General features: G+C 40.4%; 1 pseudogene; it reads left to right on the forward strand.

Moving 5' to 3' along the window:
* Window positions 1-206: 206 nt before the first annotated feature.
* LOC124025066 overlaps window positions 207-14196 on the forward strand; it is a 55506-nt pseudogene continuing 41516 nt past the window's right edge.

Below are 14196 nucleotides of genomic sequence, written 5' to 3' on the forward strand. Positions count from 1 at the left end.
CCCCATTGCATTATCATATTTCACACTTAGTTTCACAACCAGTCTTACAAGGTCATTTATAAAGCAAAAAAAAACTATTTTTCAAACTGCCGTATTCATAAAATAGCCCCGAAGCACCCATTAATATCCTGTTTTTGTCGCTGTTGACTTGTTGCCTTGCTCGGCTTTTGCAGTACCTCTTACTGTACTTGCCAAATAGTGCTCCCTGTATTCTCTATTGCGCATGACTGAATGGCGGAATATGAAGTCGAAGCCTCTTGTTTTTCTCCGAGCTGGAGTCCAACCCCCCCGAATCAACCTCTGAAAAACAAAAACGCGGAGCCATTAAATCAACAAACAACAAATTGGTGCAGGTAAGATGTTAAAACAGACATTTATATAACGTTAAATATATTGTCGTACGGAGAAGTCGGTCAGCGGAGAGATGTACAAATGTATTTTTAGCCCACGGAAGCGAACCGAAGACTGCAGATGGGGCTTTGGAACCGTTTCCGCACGCTCGGGACACGACAAGGCCCACTGACCCACATTCGAGAGCGAGCGCTGTGTGAGTGGGCGAGCGTGTGAATGTGTGCTTATGTGTGTGCGTCGGCTGCGAAATGTTTTTGTCATCGCTATCTCCTGCTGCATGACTGTCTACTATTTGATGTTCCCGTATTCGAGGAAATTGTAACAATTTCGAACGTAGAATCGCTACATTGTTGAAGATGCGCTGCTAGGCCAGCTTTAACTAACACTGTGTCAATGTCAATAGTTGCGTGACAGCTTGGCTGGACTCGGGTCGCCGCCAGGCTTTTGACATATGTCATAATGTGATATATGTCGCTCTTGATGATTGATTGAGACGTCGTTAGAATGTCATTCTACGTTTTGGAAGTCAGGTCAGGGTTCTAAGAATGGATCCCCGTCGTCGGAATTCTAAGAAAATGGTCCACTGTTTTTCCTGGGAAGGTTCTTCTGGTTGGAGGATATATTTTTCAGTTATATAACGCAAACACCTGTGGCTCTTCAGCAAAGGTTTTAGTTATACAACATCCACCGCGCGTATCCGTTTTTCTGCGGTTTTATACTAACGGATTAGATGTCATTTATAACGATCTTCGAAAGATGTATGATTGGATCATTGCCCAAATGTAGGATTTTGTATTTATTTATTTGGCCTTTCATTTAACTTGGCAAGTCAGTTAAGAACACATCCTTATGACGGCCTAGGAACGGTGGGTTAACTGGTCTAGGAACGGTGGGTTAACTGGCCTAGGAACGGTGGGTTAACTGGTCTAGGAACAGTGGGTTAACTGGCCTAGGAACAGTGGGTTAACTGGCCTAGGAACGGTGGGTTAACTGGCCTAGGAACGGTGGGTTAACTGGTCTAGGAACAGTGGGTTAACTGGCCTAGGAACAGTGGGTTAACTGGCCTAGGAACAGTGGGTTAACTGGCCTAGGAACGGTGGGTTAACTGGCCTAGGAACGGTGGGTTAACTGGCCTAGGAACAGTGGGTGAACTGGCCTAGGAACGGTGGGTTAACTGGCCTAGGAACGGTGGGTTAACTGGCCTAGGAACGGTGGGTTAACTGGCCTAGGAACGGTGGGTTAACTGGCCTAGGAACGGTGGGTTAACTGGCCTAGGAACGGTGGGTTAACTGGCCTAGGAACGGTGGGTTAACTGGCCTAGGAACGGTGGGTTAACTGGCCTAGGAACGGTGGGTTAACTGGCCTAGGAACGGTGGGTTAACTGGCCTAGGAACGGTGGGTTAACTGGTCTAGGAACGGTGGGTTAACTGCCTTGTTCAGGGGCAGAACAACATGTTTTCACCTTGTCAGCTCGGCGAAAACAACCTTTCGGTTACTCGCCCAACGCACTAACCACTAAACCACCTGCCGCCACAAGTATCACTGAATTGACTGTCACTTCCAAACAGGAGACAACTGCATTGGTATCAAACATAAGAGCGTCTGCTAAATGACTTAAATGTAAATGTAAAATGTAACTTTAATGGTCTCTTTATATATTAAGGAACACCTAACGTCACAAGGCTCACTACTCATGTTGACAGTAGGCTGCAAATCATAGACCTATCAGTTCCCCCATCGCATTATCATATTTCACACACAGCAATTCCACATCCCAAAGCTACACCACCAGGTTACAGTGAGATCTTTCAGATACAAAGGCACAACTGACTGGAATCATTTACCGATAGAAATCAGGGCATTTAAAATCACAATCTAAGGAAAACTTTTTTTTTTCAAATGTTAAGAACAAACTTTAAAAATTTTTTTTTTTAACCAATACAAATATTTTCGCATGGTGATGTTTCTAAGTATGTACATATTATAGGTAGGGTGAATTATAGGTAGGGTGAATTATAGGTAGGGTGAATTATAGGTAGGGTGAATTATAGGTAGGGTGAATTATAGGTAGGGTGAATTATAGGTAGGGTGAATTATAGGTAGGGTGAATTATAGGTAGGGTGAATTATAGGTAGGGTGAATTATAGGTAGGGTGAATTCTAGGTAGGGTGAATTCTAGGTAGGGTGAATTCTATACTGAAGAAAAATATAAACGCAACATGAAACAATTTCATAGATTTAAATGTCACAGATCAGATAAGGAGATCAGTCAAATGAAATGCATGAATTAGGCCCTAATCTATGGCTTTCACATGACTGGGAATACAGATAGGGGCGTGAATCAGAAAACCAGTCCGTTTCTGGCGTGACCACCATTTGCCTCACAACAGCGCGACTCTTCCTTCACCTTCGGATAAAGTTGATCAGATTGCTGATGTTTTGTGGCCTGTGGAATGTTGCCCCCTTCTCTTCAATGGTTCGGCGAAGTTGGCAGGAACTGGAACACTGTCGTACACGTCAAACTAGAGCATCCAAACATGTTCATTGGGTAACGTGTCTGGTGAGTGTACAGGCCATGGAAGTATTGGGACGTTTTCAGCTTCCATGAATTGTGTCCAGATCGTTGCGACATGGGCCCGCTCATTTTTATTTATTTATTTATTTTATTATTTAAAAAAAATATTTTTATTAACAACAAATCAATACATAAAGCACATGAGGGAACACAAACATACATAGATTACAAACAATAGACAATCGAGCTAGGGGGTACAATATCACATTACAATTACACAAGGACCTTAAGGGACATGCATATACTTACAATTCTAACAGCTTTTTTGTTAGTAGAGCATTTAACCGTCTTAAAATACAGTTCAATTTCTTTTTGTAGGATACGAAAATGTGGTTTTCTGTTTGTAAATTTACATTTGTGTATATGAAATTTGGCCAAAAGAATAATGAAATTAATTACATAAAAATGATTCCGCTTATTTCAGGGCCCGCGCATTATCATGCTGAAACATGTGGTGATGACGGCGGATGAATGACGCAACAATGTGTTATCTTTATTTTGTATTTGACCTTTATTTAACTAGGCAAGTCAGTTTAAGAACAAATTCTTATTTACAATGACGGCCTTCCAGGAAACAGTGGGGTTAACTGCCTTGTTCAGGGACAGAACGACAGATGTTTACCTTGACGAGCTTGACCAATGACGGCCTACCCCCGGTCAAACACTAACACGGATGACGCTGGGCCAATTGTGCGCCGATCCTACGGGACTCCCAATCACCGCTGGTTGTGATACAGCCAATGATCAAACCAGGGTCTGTAGTGACGTCTCTGCCACTGAGCTGTAGTGCTTTAAAATTTGAAATAAGCTTTTTGTGTGTATAGAACATTTCTGAGATCTTTTATTTCAGCTCATGAAACATGGGACCAACACTTTACACGTTGCGTTTATATTTTGGTTCAGTGTACTATAACGATATACTGCAGCAGTGCCATCTCCTGATTTGAGTTAAATCAAGGGCTTGATTGAATCCATATTTGAACCAGGTGGCTGCCCTCGTGCTACTAGGGCTGCCCTCGTGCTACTAGGGCTGCCCTCGTGCTACTAGGGCTGCCCTCGTGCTACTAGGGCTGACCTCAGTGCTACTAGGGCTGACCTCAGTGCTACTAGGGCTGACCTCGTGCTACTAGGATTATATCTGATGTATGTTTTTAGTAATATGTCTGTATGTTTTTAGTAATATGTCTGTATGTTTTTAGTAATATGTCTGATGTATGTTTTTAGTATTATGTCTGATGTATGTTTTTAGTAATATGTCTGTATGTTTTTAGTATTATGTCTGATGAATGTTTTTAGTATTATGTCTGATGAATGTTTTTAGTATTATGTCTGATGAATGTTTTTAGTATTATGTCTGATGAATGTTTTTAGTATTATGTCTGATGAATGTTTTTAGTATTATGTCTGATGAACGTTTAGTATTATGTCTGATGTATGTTTTTAGTAATATGTCTGTATGTTTTTAGTATTATGTCTGATGAATGTTTTTAGTATTATGTCTGATGAACGTTTAGTATTATGTCTGATGAATGTTTTTAGTAATATGTCTGATGAATGTTTTTAGTATTATGTCTGATGAATGTTTTTAGTAATATGTCTGATGAACGTTTAGTATTATGTCTGATGAATGTTTTTAGTAATATGTCTGTATGTTTTTAGTAATATGTCTGATGTATGTTTTTAGTAATATGTCTGTATGTTTTTAGTATTATGTCTGATGTATGTTTTTTGTAATATGTCTGTATGTTTTTAGTAATATGTCTGATGAACGTTTAGTATTATGTCTGATGTATGTTTTTAGTAATATGTCTGTATGTTTTTAGTATTATGTCTGATGTATGTTTTTAGTATTATGTCTGATGTACGTTTTTAGTATTATGTCTGATGAACGTTTAGTATTATGTCTGATGTATGTTTTTAGTAATATGTCTGTATGTTTTTAGTATTATGTCTGATGTATGTTTTTAGTATTATGTCTGATGTATGTTTTTAGTAATATGTCTGTATGTTTTTAGTATTATGTCTGATGTATGTTTTTAGTATTATGTCTGATGTATGTTTTTAGTATTATGTCTGATGTATGTTTTTAGTAATATGTCTGTATGTTTTTAGTATTATGTCTGATGTATGTTTTTAGTATTATGTCTGATGTATGTTTTTAGTATTATGTCTGATGTATGTTTTTAGTATTATGTCTGATGTACGTTTTTAGTATTATGTCTGATGAACGTTTTTAGTATTATGTCTGATGTTTAAATGTGTGTTGGTTTCCTCGGCGAGGGTTCACGTTGCACATTTATAATACAATTTTAAATGTGTTTTTATAAAGCCCATTTTTATCTCAACAGTTGTGACAAAGTGTTTTTCAGACACCCAGCTTAAAACCCCAATTTTCACTTTTAAATTAAAAAAGATGTCTGTCGTAAATGTCCAATGGGATCTCCCTGGTAGAGTGAATGGACCAATGGGATCTCCCTGGTAGAGTGAATGGACCAATGGGATCTCCCTGGTAGAGTGAATGGACCAATGGGATCTCCCTGGTAGAGTGAATGGACCAATGGGATCTCCCTGATAGAGTGAATGGACCAATGGGATCTCCCTGATAGAGTGAATGGACCAATGGGATCTCCCTGGTAGAGTGAAGGGACCAATGGGATCTTCCTGGTAGAGTGAATGGACCAATGGGATCTCCCTGGTAGAGTGAATGGACCAATGGGATCTCCCTGGTAGAGTGAATGGACCAATGGGATCTCCCTGGTAGAGTGAATGGACCAATGGAATCTCCCTGGTAGAGTGAAGGGACCAATGGGATCTTCCTGGTAGAGTGAATGGACCAATGGGATCTCCCTGGTAGAGTGAAGGGACCAATGGGATCTCCCTGGTAGAGTGAATGGACCAATGGGATCACCCTGGTAGAGTGAATGGACCAATGGGATCTCCCTGGTAGAGTGAATGGACCAATGGGATCTCCCTGTTAGAGTGAATGGACCAATGGGATCTCCCTGTTAGAGTGAATGGACCAATGGGATCTCCCTGGTAGAGTGAAGGGTTCAATGGGATCTCAGATGATGAATAGAGATGTTATGTCAGATGATGAACAGAGATGTTATGTCAGATGATGAACAGAGATGTTATGTCAGATGACGAACAGAGATGTTATGTCAGATGATGAACAGAGATGTTATGTCAGATGACGAACAGAGATGTCAGATGATGAACAGAGATGTTATGTCAGATGACGAACAGAGATGTTATGTCAGATGACGAATAGAGATGTTATGTCAGATGATGAACAGAGATGTTATGTCAGATGATGAACAGAGATGTTATGTCAGATGATGAACAGAGATGTTATGTCAGATGATGAACAGAGATGTTATGTCAGATGACGAACAGAGATGTTATGTCAGATGACGAACAGAGATGTTATGTCAGATGACGAACAGAGATGATATGTCAGATGATGAACAGAGATGTTATGTCAGATGACGAATAGAGATGTTATGTCAGATGATGAACAGAGATGTTATGTCAGATGATGAACAGAGATGTTATGTCAGATGATGAACAGAGATGTTATGTCAGATGATGAACAGAGATGTTATGTCAGATGATGAACAGAGATGTCAGATGATGAATAGAGATGTTATGTCAGATGACGAACAGAGATGTTATGTCAGATGACGAACAGAGATGTCAGATGATGAACAGAGATGTTATGTCAGATGATGAACAGAGATGTTATGTCAGATGATGAACAGAGATGTTATGTCAGATGATGAATAGAGATGTCAGATGACGAACAGAGATGTTATGTCAGATGACGAACAGAGATGTTATGTCAGATGACGAATAGAGATGTTATGTCAGATGACGAATAGAGATGTTATGTCAGATGACGAACAGAGATGTTATGTCAGATGACGAACAGAGATGTTATGTCAGATGACGAACAGAGATGTTATGTCAGATGATGAACAGAGATGTTATGTCAGATGACGAACAGAGATGTTATGTCAGATGACGAACAGAGATGTTATGTCAGATGACGAACAGAGATGTCAGATGATGAACAGAGATGTTATGTCAGATGACGAACAGAGATGTTATGTCAGATGACGAACAGAGATGTCAGATGATGAACAGAGATGTTATGTCAGATGACGAACAGAGATGTTATGTCAGATGACGAACAGAGATGTCAGATGATGAACAGAGATGTTATGTCAGATGACGAACAGAGATGTTATGTCAGATGACGAACAGAGATGTCAGATGATGAACAGAGATGTTATGTCAGATGACGAATAGAGATGTTATGTCAGATGACGAACAGAGATGTTATGTCAGATGACGAACAGAGATGTTATGTCAGATGACGAACAGAGATGTCAGATGATGAACAGAGATGTCAGATGATGAACAGAGATGTTATGTCAGATGACGAACAGAGATGTTATGTCAGATGACGAACAGAGATGTTATGTCAGATGATGAACAGAGATGTTATGTCAGATGACGAACAGAGATGTTATGTCAGATGACGAACAGAGATGTCAGATGACGAACAGAGATGTCAGATGATGAACAGAGATGTCAGATGACGAACAGAGATGTTATGTCAGATGACGAACAGAGATGTCAGATGACGAACAGAGATGTCAGATGACGAACAGAGATGTTATGTCAGATGACGAACAGAGATGTTATGTCAGATGACGAACAGAGATGTTATGTCAGATGATGAACAGAGATGTTATGTCAGATGACGAACAGAGATGTTATGTCAGATGATGAACAGAGATGTTATGTCAGATGATGAACAGAGATGTTATGTCAGATGACGAACAGAGATGTCAGATGACGAACAGAGATGTTATGTCAGATGACGAACAGAGATGTCAGATGCTGAACAGAGATGTTATGTCAGATGACGAACAGAGATGTCAGATGACGAACAGAGATGATATGTCAGATGCTGAACAGAGATGTCATATGACGAACAGAGATGATATGTCAGATGCTGAACAGAGATGTTATGTCAGATGCTGAACAGAGATGTTATGTCAGATGCTGAACAGAGATGTTATGTCAGATGCTGAACAGAGATGTTATGTCAGATGCTGAACAGAGATGTTATGTCAGATGCTGAACAGAGATGTTATGTCAGATGCTGAACAGAGATGTTATGTCAGATGCTGAACAGAGATGTTATGTCAGATGATGAATAGAGATGTCAGATGACGAACAGAGATGTTATGTCAGATGACGAACAGAGATGTTATGTCAGATGACGAACAGAGATGTTATGTCAGATGACGAACAGAGATGATATGTCAGATGACGAACAGAGATGATATGTCAGATGACGAACAGAGATGATATGTCAGATGACGAACAGAGATGTCAGATGATGAACAGAGATGTTATGTCAGATGATGAACAGAGATGTCAGATGACGAACAGAGATGTTATGTCAGATGACGAACAGAGATGATATGTCAGATGACGAACAGAGATGATATGTCAGATGATGAACAGAGATGTCAGATGATGAACAGAGATGTTATGTCAGATGACGAACAGAGATGTCAGATGATGAACAGAGATGTTATGTCAGATGATGAACAGAGATGTCAGATGATGAACAGAGATGTTATGTCAGATGACGAACAGAGATGTCAGATGATGAACAGAGATGTTATGTCAGATGACGAACAGAGATGTTATGTCAGATGACGAATAGAGATGTCAGATGACGAACAGAGATGATATGTCAGATGACGAACAGAGATGATATGTCAGATGACGAACAGAGATGTCAGATGATGAACAGAGATGTTATGTCAGATGACGAACAGAGATGTCAGATGACGAACAGAGATGTTATGTCAGATGACGAACAGAGATGTTATGTCAGATGACGAACAGAGATGTTATGTCAGATGATGAACAGAGATGTCAGATGACGAATAGAGATGTTATGTCAGATGACGAATAGAGATGTTATGTCAGATGCTGAACAGAGATGTTATGTCAGATGATGAACAGAGATGTTATGTCAGATGATGAACAGAGATGTTATGTCAGATGACGAACAGAGATGTTATGTCAGATGACGAACAGAGATGATATGTCAGATGACGAACAGAGATGTTATGTCAGATGACGAACAGAGATGATATGTCAGATGACGAACAGAGATGTCAGATGCTGAACAGAGATGATATGTCAGATGACGAACAGAGATGTTATGTCAGATGCTGAACAGAGATGTTATGTCAGATGCTGAACAGAGATGATATGTCAGATGACGAACAGAGATGTTATGTCAGATGACGAACAGAGATGTTATGTCAGATGACGAACAGAGATGTCAGATGATGAACAGAGATGTTATGTCAGATGACGAATAGAGATGTTATGTCAGATGACGAACAGAGATGTTATGTCAGATGACGAACAGAGATGTTATGTCAGATGACGAACAGAGATGTCAGATGATGAACAGAGATGTCAGATGATGAACAGAGATGTTATGTCAGATGACGAACAGAGATGTTATGTCAGATGACGAACAGAGATGTTATGTCAGATGATGAACAGAGATGTTATGTCAGATGACGAACAGAGATGTTATGTCAGATGACGAACAGAGATGTCAGATGACGAACAGAGATGTCAGATGATGAACAGAGATGTCAGATGACGAACAGAGATGTTATGTCAGATGACGAACAGAGATGTCAGATGACGAACAGAGATGTCAGATGACGAACAGAGATGTTATGTCAGATGATGAACAGAGATGTTATGTCAGATGATGAACAGAGATGTTATGTCAGATGACGAACAGAGATGTTATGTCAGATGATGAACAGAGATGTTATGTCAGATGATGAACAGAGATGTTATGTCAGATGACGAACAGAGATGTCAGATGACGAACAGAGATGTTATGTCAGATGACGAACAGAGATGTCAGATGCTGAACAGAGATGTTATGTCAGATGACGAACAGAGATGTCAGATGACGAACAGAGATGATATGTCAGATGCTGAACAGAGATGTCATATGACGAACAGAGATGATATGTCAGATGCTGAACAGAGATGTTATGTCAGATGCTGAACAGAGATGTTATGTCAGATGCTGAACAGAGATGTTATGTCAGATGCTGAACAGAGATGTTATGTCAGATGCTGAACAGAGATGTTATGTCAGATGCTGAACAGAGATGTTATGTCAGATGCTGAACAGAGATGTTATGTCAGATGCTGAACAGAGATGTTATGTCAGATGATGAATAGAGATGTCAGATGACGAACAGAGATGTTATGTCAGATGACGAACAGAGATGTTATGTCAGATGACGAACAGAGATGTTATGTCAGATGACGAACAGAGATGATATGTCAGATGACGAACAGAGATGATATGTCAGATGACGAACAGAGATGTCAGATGATGAACAGAGATGTTATGTCAGATGATGAACAGAGATGTCAGATGACGAACAGAGATGTTATGTCAGATGACGAACAGAGATGATATGTCAGATGACGAACAGAGATGATATGTCAGATGATGAACAGAGATGTCAGATGATGAACAGAGATGTTATGTCAGATGACGAACAGAGATGTCAGATGATGAACAGAGATGTTATGTCAGATGATGAACAGAGATGTCAGATGATGAACAGAGATGTTATGTCAGATGACGAATAGAGATGTCAGATGACGAACAGAGATGATATGTCAGATGACGAACAGAGATGATATGTCAGATGACGAACAGAGATGTCAGATGATGAACAGAGATGTTATGTCAGATGACGAACAGAGATGTCAGATGACGAACAGAGATGTTATGTCAGATGACGAACAGAGATGTTATGTCAGATGACGAACAGAGATGTTATGTCAGATGATGAACAGAGATGTCAGATGACGAATAGAGATGTTATGTCAGATGACGAATAGAGATGTTATGTCAGATGCTGAACAGAGATGTTATGTCAGATGATGAACAGAGATGTTATGTCAGATGATGAACAGAGATGTTATGTCAGATGACGAACAGAGATGTTATGTCAGATGACGAACAGAGATGATATGTCAGATGACGAACAGAGATGTTATGTCAGATGACGAACAGAGATGATATGTCAGATGACGAACAGAGATGTCAGATGCTGAACAGAGATGATATGTCAGATGACGAACAGAGATGTTATGTCAGATGCTGAACAGAGATGTTATGTCAGATGCTGAACAGAGATGATATGTCAGATGACGAACAGAGATGTTATGTCAGATGATGAACAGAGATGATATGTCAGATGACGAACAGAGATGTCAGATGATGAACAGAGATGATATGTCAGATGATGAACAGAGATGATATGTCAGATGACGAACAGAGATGTTATGTCAGATGATGAACAGAGATGATATGTCAGATGATGAACAGAGATGTTATGTCAGATGATGAACAGAGATGATATGTCAGATGCTGAACAGAGATGTTATGTCAGATGATGAACAGAGATGATATGTCAGATGATGAACAGAGATGATATGTCAGATGATGAATAGAGATGTCAGATGATTAATAGAGATGTTATGTCAGATGATGAACAGAGATGTTATGTCAGATGACGAACAGAGATGTTATGTCAGATGACGAACAGAGATGTTATGTCAGATGCTGAACAGAGATGTCAGATGACGAACAGAGATGTTAGATGACGAACAGAGATGTTAGATGACGAACAGAGATGTTATGTCAGATGAGGAACAGAGATGATATGTCAGATGACGAACAGAGATGTTATGTCAGATGCTGAACAGAGATGTCAGATGACGAACAGAGATGTTAGATGACGAACAGAGATGTTAGATGACGAACAGAGATGTTATGTCAGATGATGAACAGAGATGTTATGTCAGATGACGAACAGAGATGTTATGTCAGATGACGAACAGAGATGTTATGTCAGATGCTGAACAGAGATGTCAGATGACGAACAGAGATGTTAGATGACGAACAGAGATGTTAGATGACGAACAGAGATGTTATGTCAGATGACGAACAGAGATGATATGTCAGATGACGAACAGAGATGTTATGTCAGATGATGAACAGAGATGTCAGTTTATGTTTGTATTAAACACATTGTTATTGGCCTAAATGGTGATCAATTGGGGATATTTATAATATTTAGTTTTTATAAATGTTAAAAATGACCAGTGTAATTTGTGTGCTGCAGGGTGGAGTGATGGCCGTGTTGGGCCCAGCGTCTGGTGTCCAGAGATGATAGAGGTGACCTCAGAGTCACCTTTAACCCCTGACCCCCACCACAACCCCTGAGAGCCAGCTGAAACTGATCACACACACAGGCTGCAGTGGGGTAAGGACAGACAGAGACAGACAGACAGACCGATAGAGAGACCGATAGAGAGACAGACAGGCAGACCGATAGAGAGACAGACAGACAGACCGATAGAGAGACCGATAGAGAGACAGACAGACAGACCGATAGAGAGACAGACAGACAGACCGATAGAGAGACAGACAGACAGACCGATAGAGAGACCGATAGAGAGACAGACAGACAGACCGATAGAGAGACAGACAGACAGACCGATAGAGAGACAGACAGACAGACCGATAGAGAGACAGGCAGACCGATAGAGAGACAGGCAGACCGATAGAGAGACAGACAGACAGACCAATAGAGAGACAGGCAGACCGATAGAGAGACAGAGGGAGAGACAGGCAGACCGATAGAGAGACAGACAGAGAGAGAGACCGATAGAGAGACCGATAGATAGATAGACAGACAGACAGACCGATAGAGAGACAGACAGACCGATAGAGAGACAGACAGACAGACAGACAGACAGGCAGACCGAGAGAGAGACCGATAGAGAGACCGATAGAGAGACCGATAGAGAGACCGATAGAGAGACAGAGAGAGAGACAGAGAGACAGGCAGACCGATAGAGAGACAGACAGACAGGCAGACCGAGAGAGACCGATAGAGAGACCGAGAGAGAGACAGAGAGACAGGCAGACCGATAGAGAGACAGACAGACAGGCAGACCGAGAGAGAGACCGATAGAGAGACAGAGAGACAGGCAGACCGATAGAGAGACAGATAGACAGACAGACCGATAGAGACAGACAGACCGATAGAGAGACAGACAGACGCTTCATTAGAGGATAACACACAGTAATGACAGTGACTGAAACCCTATATGTGCTGTGTGAATGAATAGTGATTGCTGGTGGGCGTTGACATGGGCCTATCAGAATATGGCTGTGTGTTTCCTTAATGTTGATGCTGCCGAGCCCCAGTAGAGTGTTATTGATGGAGGAAATGTGTCTTAATAGATGATGTCTGTTGACGACTGGATAGATGGATGACCTGTTTTCATGGGTAATGTGGATGGATTTACAAATGGACCTGTATGTATTAATGGATGACGTGTATGGATGGACGATGTGGTTATTCACTGTGTATTATGGATGGATGATGTGGTTATTCATTATGTTGTGTGTTATGGATGATGTGGTTATTCATTGTGTAGTGTGTTATGGATGGATGATGTGGTTATTCATTGTGTGGTGTGTTATGGATGATGTGGTTATTCATTGTGTAGTGTGTTATGGATGGATGATGTGGTTATTCATTGTGTGGTGTGTTATGGATGATGTGGTTATTCATTATGTTGTGTGTTATGGATGATGTGGTTATTCATTGTGTAGTGTGTTATGGATGGATGATGTGGTTATTCACTGTGTAGTGTGTTATGGATGATGTGGTTATTCACTGTGTAGTGTGTTATGGATGATGTGGTTATTCATTATGTTGTGTGTTATGGATGATGTGGTTATTCATTGTGTATTGTGTTATGGATGATGTGGTTATTCACTGTGTAGTGTGTTATGGATGATGTGGTTATTCACTGTGTAGTGTGTTATGGATGATGTGGTTATTCACTGTGTAGTGTGTTATGGATGGATGATGTGGTTATTCACTGTGTACTGTGTTATGGATGATGTGGTTATTCACTGTGTAGTGTGTTATGGATGATGTGGTTATTCACTGTGTAGTGTGTTATGGATGATGTGGTTATTCACTGTGTAGTGTGTTATGGATGATGTGGTTATTCACTGTGTAGTGTGTTATGGATGATGTGGTTATTCACTGTGTAGTGTGTTATGGATGATGTGGTTATTCACTGTGTAGTGTGCTATG

The sequence above is a fragment of the Oncorhynchus gorbuscha genome, unplaced genomic scaffold, assembly GCF_021184085.1.
Source record: "Oncorhynchus gorbuscha isolate QuinsamMale2020 ecotype Even-year unplaced genomic scaffold, OgorEven_v1.0 Un_scaffold_2156, whole genome shotgun sequence".
NCBI lineage: Eukaryota > Metazoa > Chordata > Actinopteri > Salmoniformes > Salmonidae > Oncorhynchus > Oncorhynchus gorbuscha.